Source organism: Jaculus jaculus, chromosome 3, assembly GCF_020740685.1.
Source record: "Jaculus jaculus isolate mJacJac1 chromosome 3, mJacJac1.mat.Y.cur, whole genome shotgun sequence".
In the NCBI taxonomy this organism is placed as follows: domain Eukaryota; kingdom Metazoa; phylum Chordata; class Mammalia; order Rodentia; family Dipodidae; genus Jaculus; species Jaculus jaculus.
The window spans coordinates 62,018,707-62,026,656 of NC_059104.1; the positions used below are offsets into that span (position 1 = coordinate 62,018,707).

At 41.3% G+C, this 7,950-nt stretch overlaps 1 pseudogene; it reads left to right on the forward strand.

Annotated features, from left to right (window-relative positions):
• Positions 1-881: 881 nt before the first annotated feature.
• On the forward strand, positions 882-1,023 carry LOC123459585 (annotated as a pseudogene).
• The last annotated feature ends 6,927 nt before the right edge of the window (positions 1,024-7,950 follow it).

The following is a 7,950-nucleotide window of genomic DNA, read 5'->3' on the forward strand; positions in this document are numbered from 1 at the left end:
GAAGTGCCTTTAACACTTCTCCACCCTCTTTGCCTCTTTTTAATACTGTGCTTTTATGATAATTTCACTTAAACAAAGAGTTCTATAGCTACAAAATATTTGAAAACTACCAGACTGCATCATCCCCAAGGCTCTGAGACTGAAAGACACCCCACCCTATAAGGCTCACTTTCAGCAGGGATCAACCCTCTCTTCCAGGCATGGAGACAAGAGAAGCCAGCTGGCTCTATTGTCCCACCCCACTTTGTCTAATGTGGAGGAAGATAACTGCGGAGCTGTTCTGTCTTCTCAACATAAGAGCATCACACTACTTTGATAGGGTGAAAGCTTTCTTGATGTTTGCAGCTGCTGTATCCAACTTGTTCCAGGGGCTGTTTATAGCTTTTATGCCTTCTGCCTGGTGCTATACTCTCAGACCATGAAGACAAAAGGGACCAGAGCCAGAGAACAATCTGAATGAAGTCAAATTTCTCAGTCTGCCAAATTTCTGTAGCTTCAAAGATGGGAAAGAAAGGTCCAAGATTTCTGAAGGAAACATGTTCAGAACCCTGTCAAAGCTGCCCTACAACTCCCCATGCTGCAAGGTCAGTGCCTTTATCAACACGACGTAGAAACTATTGCTTAACACTAAGGGGTGGTCAGCTGATTTAACCACTCATAACCCACAACCCAATGGTGAATACCAGCAATCCCACTGAGGAGGGCCCTCAGTAGAGTAGGGCAGGGTGGACAAAAATGATATTACTAACATATGATGTGTAAAAAGTTTCTACTTAAAAATAAAACCTATTATGTAAAGTTTATACACACACACACACACACACACACACACACACACACACACACATGCTCATAGAAACAAAAAGAAAAAAGGCTAATGGGTAGTGATCATGGCCTTTTGGCTAAGATCAAGTGTAATATCTGTTCTTATCAGTTTAATATCTGATATGTACTCTATCAGATGACAATATATTAAATGGATTTTTGGAGCTCAGAGTTGGAATAGGAGCTTGAAAAACTGTCAAAAAAGAAATTGAGGAGGACTTGAGAAGATGGAAAGACCTCCCATGCTCCTGGATAGGCAGAATTAATATTGTGAAGATGACAATCCTACCAAAGGCAATATATAGATTTAACGCAATTCCAATTAAAATCCCTTCAGTGTTCCTCACAGAGATAGAAAAAATGATCTCGGGCTGGAGAGATGGCTTAGCGGTTAAGCACTTGCCTGTGAAGCCTAAGGACCCCGGTTCGAGGCTTGGTTCCTCAGGTCCCACGTTAGCCAGATGCACAAGGGGCGCACGCGTCTGGAGTTTGTTTGCAGAGGCTGGAGGCCCTGGCACGCCCATTCTCTCTCTCTCCCTCTATCTGTCTTTCTCTTTGTGTCTGTTGCTCTCAAATAAATAAATAAAATATTTAAAAAATAAAAAAAAAGAAAAAATGATCTCAAATTTCATATGGAAAGGCAGAAGGCATCATATATCCAAACATATCCTCAGCAAAAGAAACACCTCTGGTGGTATCACCATACCTGATCTAGAGCTATACTACAAAGCCATAGTAATAAAAAGAGCATGGTACTGGCATAAAAACAGGAGTATAGACCAATGGAATAGACTTGAGGACCCGGATTTTGGGTCAAGCAACTATAGCTACTTGATATTCGACAAAGGCCCGAACAATATAGGCTGGAAAAAAGATAGCATCTTCAACAAATGGTGCTGGACAAACTGGATAACCACATGCAGGAAACTGAAACTTGATCTACACATTTCCCCATGCACTACACTCGAATCCAAATGGATCAAAGACCTCAACATAAGACAAGAAACTCGAATACTACTGGAAGAAAATTTAGGAAGTACTTTCCATGATATAGGAATGGAAAAAGACTTAATGAACAAAACCCCAGTGGCTCACACTCTTAAACAGTCACTCAACCAATGGGATCATATGAAGCTGAAGAGTTTCTTTACAGACAAGTATATAATAAGCAAAGCCAATAGAATACCCACAGAATGGGAGAAAATATTTGCGGGTTATCCAACTGAAAGAGGCCTAATCTCTAGAATCTGCAAAGAACTTAAAATTCTAAACAATAAGAAGACAAACACTCCACTCACAAAATGGGGCACAGAGTTGAACAGGCAGTTCACAGAGGAAGATAAACAAATGGCAAACACACACTTAAGAAAATGTTCATCATCCCTAATCATCAGAGAAATGCAAATTAAAACAACTATGAGATTCCACCTTACCCCAATAAGGATAGCCAACATCAAAAAATCAAATGAAAATAAATGCTGGCGAGGATATGGAGAAGCAGGAACACTCATTCACTGTTGGTGGGAATGTAGGATGGTACAACCACTTTGGAAAGCAATATGGAGACTCCTGAAAAAGCTGACTGTAGAGATACCAACAGACCCAGTTATACCCTTACTGGGCATCTACCCTAAAACCTTCAAACCACAGGCCAGAGAGATTTGCTCAACCATGTTTGTAGTGGCTCAATTCGTAATAGCTAAAAGATGGAATCAACCCAGATGTCCATCACTAGAAGAATGGATAACTAAGATGGGGTATATCTACACAATGGAATTCTATACAGCAGTAAGAAAAAAACGACACAAAGAAATTTGAGGAAAAATGGTTGAACCTGGAACAGATCATTCTCAGTGAACATACCTAATCACAGAAAAAAAAAAATCAACACATAGTCTCACTCATCTACAACACCTAACCTGAATCTACCCAAGATACCTTACATACCCAGCAAGCACCTCATGGAGTAGACACTAGATGAATGGAGAGGGAGGGGAGGGCATCGAAGGGTGGGAAACACTAATCTGGACCCAAAAGGCATTGGTACCATAAAATTCTACTTCCTAAAAGGCAGACCAAATGGCTGAACCTTCACTAGACCCTGACAAGAAACACCTGAACCACAAGACACTGGAGAGGGTAGGAACAAGACTAACCTAAATCTTCTACATATTCCATCCCTCCCTCTCCCCCTCCCTCCCCTCTCTCCTCTCTAACTCTTGTATATTAGTTATGTTTTTCCTCATTTTCTTAGTGGGCACTGACCTGTAACTCCCACTACCAGCATGGGGCTATCATCCACAATGAGCTTTTGATCAGAGAAACCTACAAGGTTTCCTAAAACAATGACCGACTTCTGTTAGAGTATTTTATGACCCACCAAAGGTCAGTGGTAAGACCCTATTGCTGAAGACTCCATACGCAGCTGACAAGTAAAATGGAATGGCATGGCTGGAAGCCAGGAGACAGTCAGTCCCCAGACAGTCAGTGTGTCTAGTGCCAGAAGGTGCTACATGGGCGACTGGGGGAAATGACCAATATCTGTCCAAGCAACTCATGGTCTAACCTAATTAGCAACAAATAACCTGTTGTGATGCCCACACAAGTGCAATAGTGGCACACTGCCATGGTGGGGAACCAACTGCTCTTGATTTGGCTAACTGATCCCCTCAGTGGTAGGAGACCCATAGCTGGAGCTGGGAAACAAGCCAGAACCATATCCAAACATAAGCCCACTCTCCAATATCAAGCTACCATTAATCATGGGGTACAAGAGGGCCTACACCTATTAAACTCTCTATCAAAAAAGTAAGTGTTATCTCAATTTTCCAGGTGCTAACTTACTCTCCGTTGGAGAATCTGCTTCTCTTTTTCAGATAGATGCAGATCCTAAGGAGAGAGCTGCCCCAACATACATCAAAAGGGGCCCCACTGAAACTAAAGAAAATTGGTGAAACAAGCAAGGGTGCTGTTTTCCTGATGAACTGGATACAAGCACAAGGGGGAAGGAGACCAATACAGAGAAAAATCAACTCCTACCTAATCAGAGAGCCAGAGCCTCAGAGGCCCCAACACCTCAGCACTGAAGCAGACCAAAAATGAACCCAATATGGCTCAGGGAAATTTTGCGGAAGAGGGGGTGGAAAGAATGTCAGAGTCACATGTTGGGTCATGATATGCAGAGACATTTATCGTACCAATAACTGTGGACTAACTTCACAATACACGACCCATTTACATCAACAAGGAGGGTCCATTGGGAGGGGGTAGATCATGAATGAACCTAAACAATGATACCAAACTGCCTGTATTTGCTGAAAACTAATAAATTAAATTAAAATAAATAAATAAATAAATGCTATTATGTAAAGTTATATATATATATATATACATACACACACATTTATATATATGTATATATACATATGCATATATATATATACATACATATATATATATATATACATATATGTATATATACACACACACACATATGCTCATATATATATGCTCATAGAAAAAAAAAGCAAAAAGGCTAATGGGTAATGATCATGACATGTGTGTGTCCTTTCTTGGGTGTGGGGGGGCTACTGGGAAATCAGGAATCATAGCAAAATTGCACATGGTGAAATTTTGAGAGAGCTATGTCAAGAGGTGATCTCTGAGGTATGAACCCAGGGAGGTTACACTTTGTAATGAGACATCAGTCTTCCCTGAGAAAAAGTCTTCTTGTGAAATTACAAAGAAATGGAGTTTAGAGCAGTTTTACATCTTAGAACCACCTATAAGTTATCAACCACAAAATGTGAAGCTCATTTCATAGAAAGTGCCAGCATCTTTGTCTGTGACTCTTGGAGAAAAGAGAAGGAAAGATCACACAGTTCATAGAGCAATCAGGCAGGCGAGGGATTATAAGAAAGAAGTACATAGTTCCCTCCAAGAGGTGGAAGATCATAGACCTTCAATTATACTTCCCCAGACTCTAAGGTAAGCAACCACCACTAACTTACTAGAAACCTTCTGTGTAAGGACAAGCCTGGATTTCCATCTTTCTTAACCACACTAGAAACAAACAGTAGGGCCTATTACAGTTTAAGTCAATGTTTTAACCAAATATTACAACTGTGGGAATCATGTTATTGTATCTGGTTTCCCAGTCTGTTGTTCTCACAGCCAAAATTTTTGACAAGGTTTCTGTCTTTTGTAATGTGTTTAAGATTTTATAAAAATATACATTTTATGTTTGGCATTTTAAGAAGTCTCACAAAAGTGTCATTTTGTATATTTTTCTTGGTTTTATTACATTTCTGATGTATTTTGTTGCAGGTTTAATATATTAAATCCTTTTTGCCAAGCCACCTAATTAAGGAAATTTTAAAACATTTAAGTCAGAAATATGAGGCTTCCTTCTCTCTTACTTTCTGGTTCCCTCACTGGAGATAGCTATCTATGTCTCTGCTTCACACACAACACAGGGTCACCCTCCTCATCTGTTTGTTCCACCAGTGGGAATATTCTCTGTAATGCATTAAGCATAAATAAAAGACAACAGGCCTTGTAGTTAGGCTGCTGCTTGGTTTGGAATATCCTTGGTCTTACCAACAACTTGCTTTCCAGTCTTCTATCAATCCAGAAGGCTCAGTGGGCTATAGTAAATTCTATCAGGATTTTGTTTTGGAAATAATAGTTGGTCAGAAAGCATCCATTCTTAGCACCAGAAACCATCCTTGCAGGGTCTCCTACAACTCACTGGTCAAATTGCAAACAGGACATGTCTCCACTGATCTGTGTCTTTAGAGTAATCATAACATTAGTGGATTCCAAGAAAACCACACCAATGTCACAATGCTGATTCAAAGGAAATCCTCGCCAGGTACGGTGGCACATGCCTTTAATCCCAGCACTCACGAGGCAAAGGTAGGAGGATCACTGTGAGTTTGAGGCTACCCTGAAACTACAGAGTGAATTCTAGGTTAGCCTGGGCTAGAGTGAGACCATACCTTGAAAAGCCAAAAACAAAGGGAGGGAGGGGAATCCTTAAGAAAAAAGAGAATCCAGTAGAATCCATAATGAGGTGCCACTGTCATGCAGCTGCTCTTCAGCCTGTGAGCATCTTGTTCTTTGCTCATTATTTGGCCACCAATAATAAATAGTAAATGAGTGAATGTTCTAAGCTGGGTGCAACTAAAAATTAGGTAATATTTTCAAGTGAAAAATGGCAGAAAGTAAACTGGATATGCTGTCACTTTCCTGGAACATTAGTAATTGGGAGGTGGAGGCAGGAGGATCAAGAGAATTTCAAGGTCATCCATGGATACACGGGGAATTTGTGGCTAGCTTAGCATACATGAGACCTAGTCTCAAAAGAAAAGTAAGAAAATAATTGACATAGCTGAGGTAGCTCTTTTCCATTTGTTGCAGTCAGCTCCATGTTGCTGTGATGATAATCCAAGCAGACACAGTTTATGGGAGGGGGGAATTTATTTCAGGCTTACACAGTCCAGGGGAATACCGTCAATGGTGACAGAAGCTGCTGCTCATGGCAGAAGCAAGCAGAGAGAGAACAACCAACAGGCAGCACCACAAGCAAGCGCGAACCTGCTGGAGCTCAAGCTGCTCTCTGCACATCGTGGGGCAGGAGTGAAGATCTGCCCTCCAAAAACACATTGGGGCTGAATTCAGATCCACCCCAGAGACATACCCCCTCACAGGAGTCAGTCTTCTAGGACATCAAGTGAATTCAAATCCACCCCAGTGACATACCCCCTCACAGGAGTCTGTCTGCTAGGGTCTCAAGTGAGATGTTTAATTTAAAATATGACTGAGTCTGTGGGGCCAAATATTCAAACCACACCTCCTATCCTTTGGAATTTCCCCTTGCATTATATTTAAGTTTTTAAGAATGTCTTCCGAAAACAAAAAGAATGTCTTTTGGAGGTTCAGATATGAAGCAAATGAAATCGTGACATTGTAGGAAGACAGATACTACTGGATATCATTGTGTTAGATGGAACAAGTCAGACAAACATCACATAGTTTCTCTCATATGTGGACTTTAATTTGTAAGCGTGAGCATGTATCTGTGTCATGAAAATAGAAAGGGGGCCATGACAGGAAAAATGAGATGTTTAGGTGGTGAGAGAGGGTAAGCAATACATATAGCAAGAGAGGCTAAGGAGAAGCAAATGAGAGGAACCAGCAAGAGGGTATTAATGGGCGGCTGGGGGAAGGGAGCAAATAAGAACAAAGTATGTATGAAAATGTCATGATGAAATCAATTATCATATATGATAACTTAAAAAGATATGAGGATGATGGTGATAAGTTGGTATTCCTCCTGGAATGGCTTCTCAATCACAGCAAATCAGATCCTTTGTCTATTGTGTTGCATCATTGCACACAGCATCTCCACACTTCTTCCTGCAGGGCTCTACCCTCTCGGTGAGGATGGGACTGGAAAGGCCATGTTGAAACCAGGATATCTCCCTAGTGAAAGCCCGGGTCACCGCCTGTGTTCAGTCACTGTCAGCTGCTTTGGTGGCTGGTTTCTTAGGACAATCTGCAAGGTGGGGCTGCTGGTCACCATGTGTCGTGGCTCCATTTTCCTGAGGAAGTGGGCTTTGCATGTCCATCTCTGCCCAACTTCAGGCCCCACGGGGCAGAGCAAGAGCTGCACATGCTGTTTCTGAGTTCACTGATCCTAAACCAAGGACAATTGCCTAATCTTCCAAGAAAGGATTGTAGATGGGCTGCAAGACAAAATCTCTGCCAGAGCTTTCCAGTACCTCGGGGCAGTAAGTACGTATCAAGTCTGGGGTTAGCCTCTTAAGACTTTTCTTCTGTGGTGTGAATATCACTTTATTATGGACTACTGCCCTTAATAAATTTATCATGTGGAGCTGGGTCACATGTAAGTAAAAGCAATTTAGAACTGAAGGGTCCAATGGCTCATTACCTTCCCCTCTGCCATAGACCTCTGGTTTAATAACTAACTTGTAGGATAGGAATTATTCTGAGGAGAGACTGTGACCTCCATTGGACTTGCAACACCTTTTTCATCCCCTACTCAGCACAACACACATACTCTATACCAGCTAAATAAACTCTCAGAATCATTTTCGATGA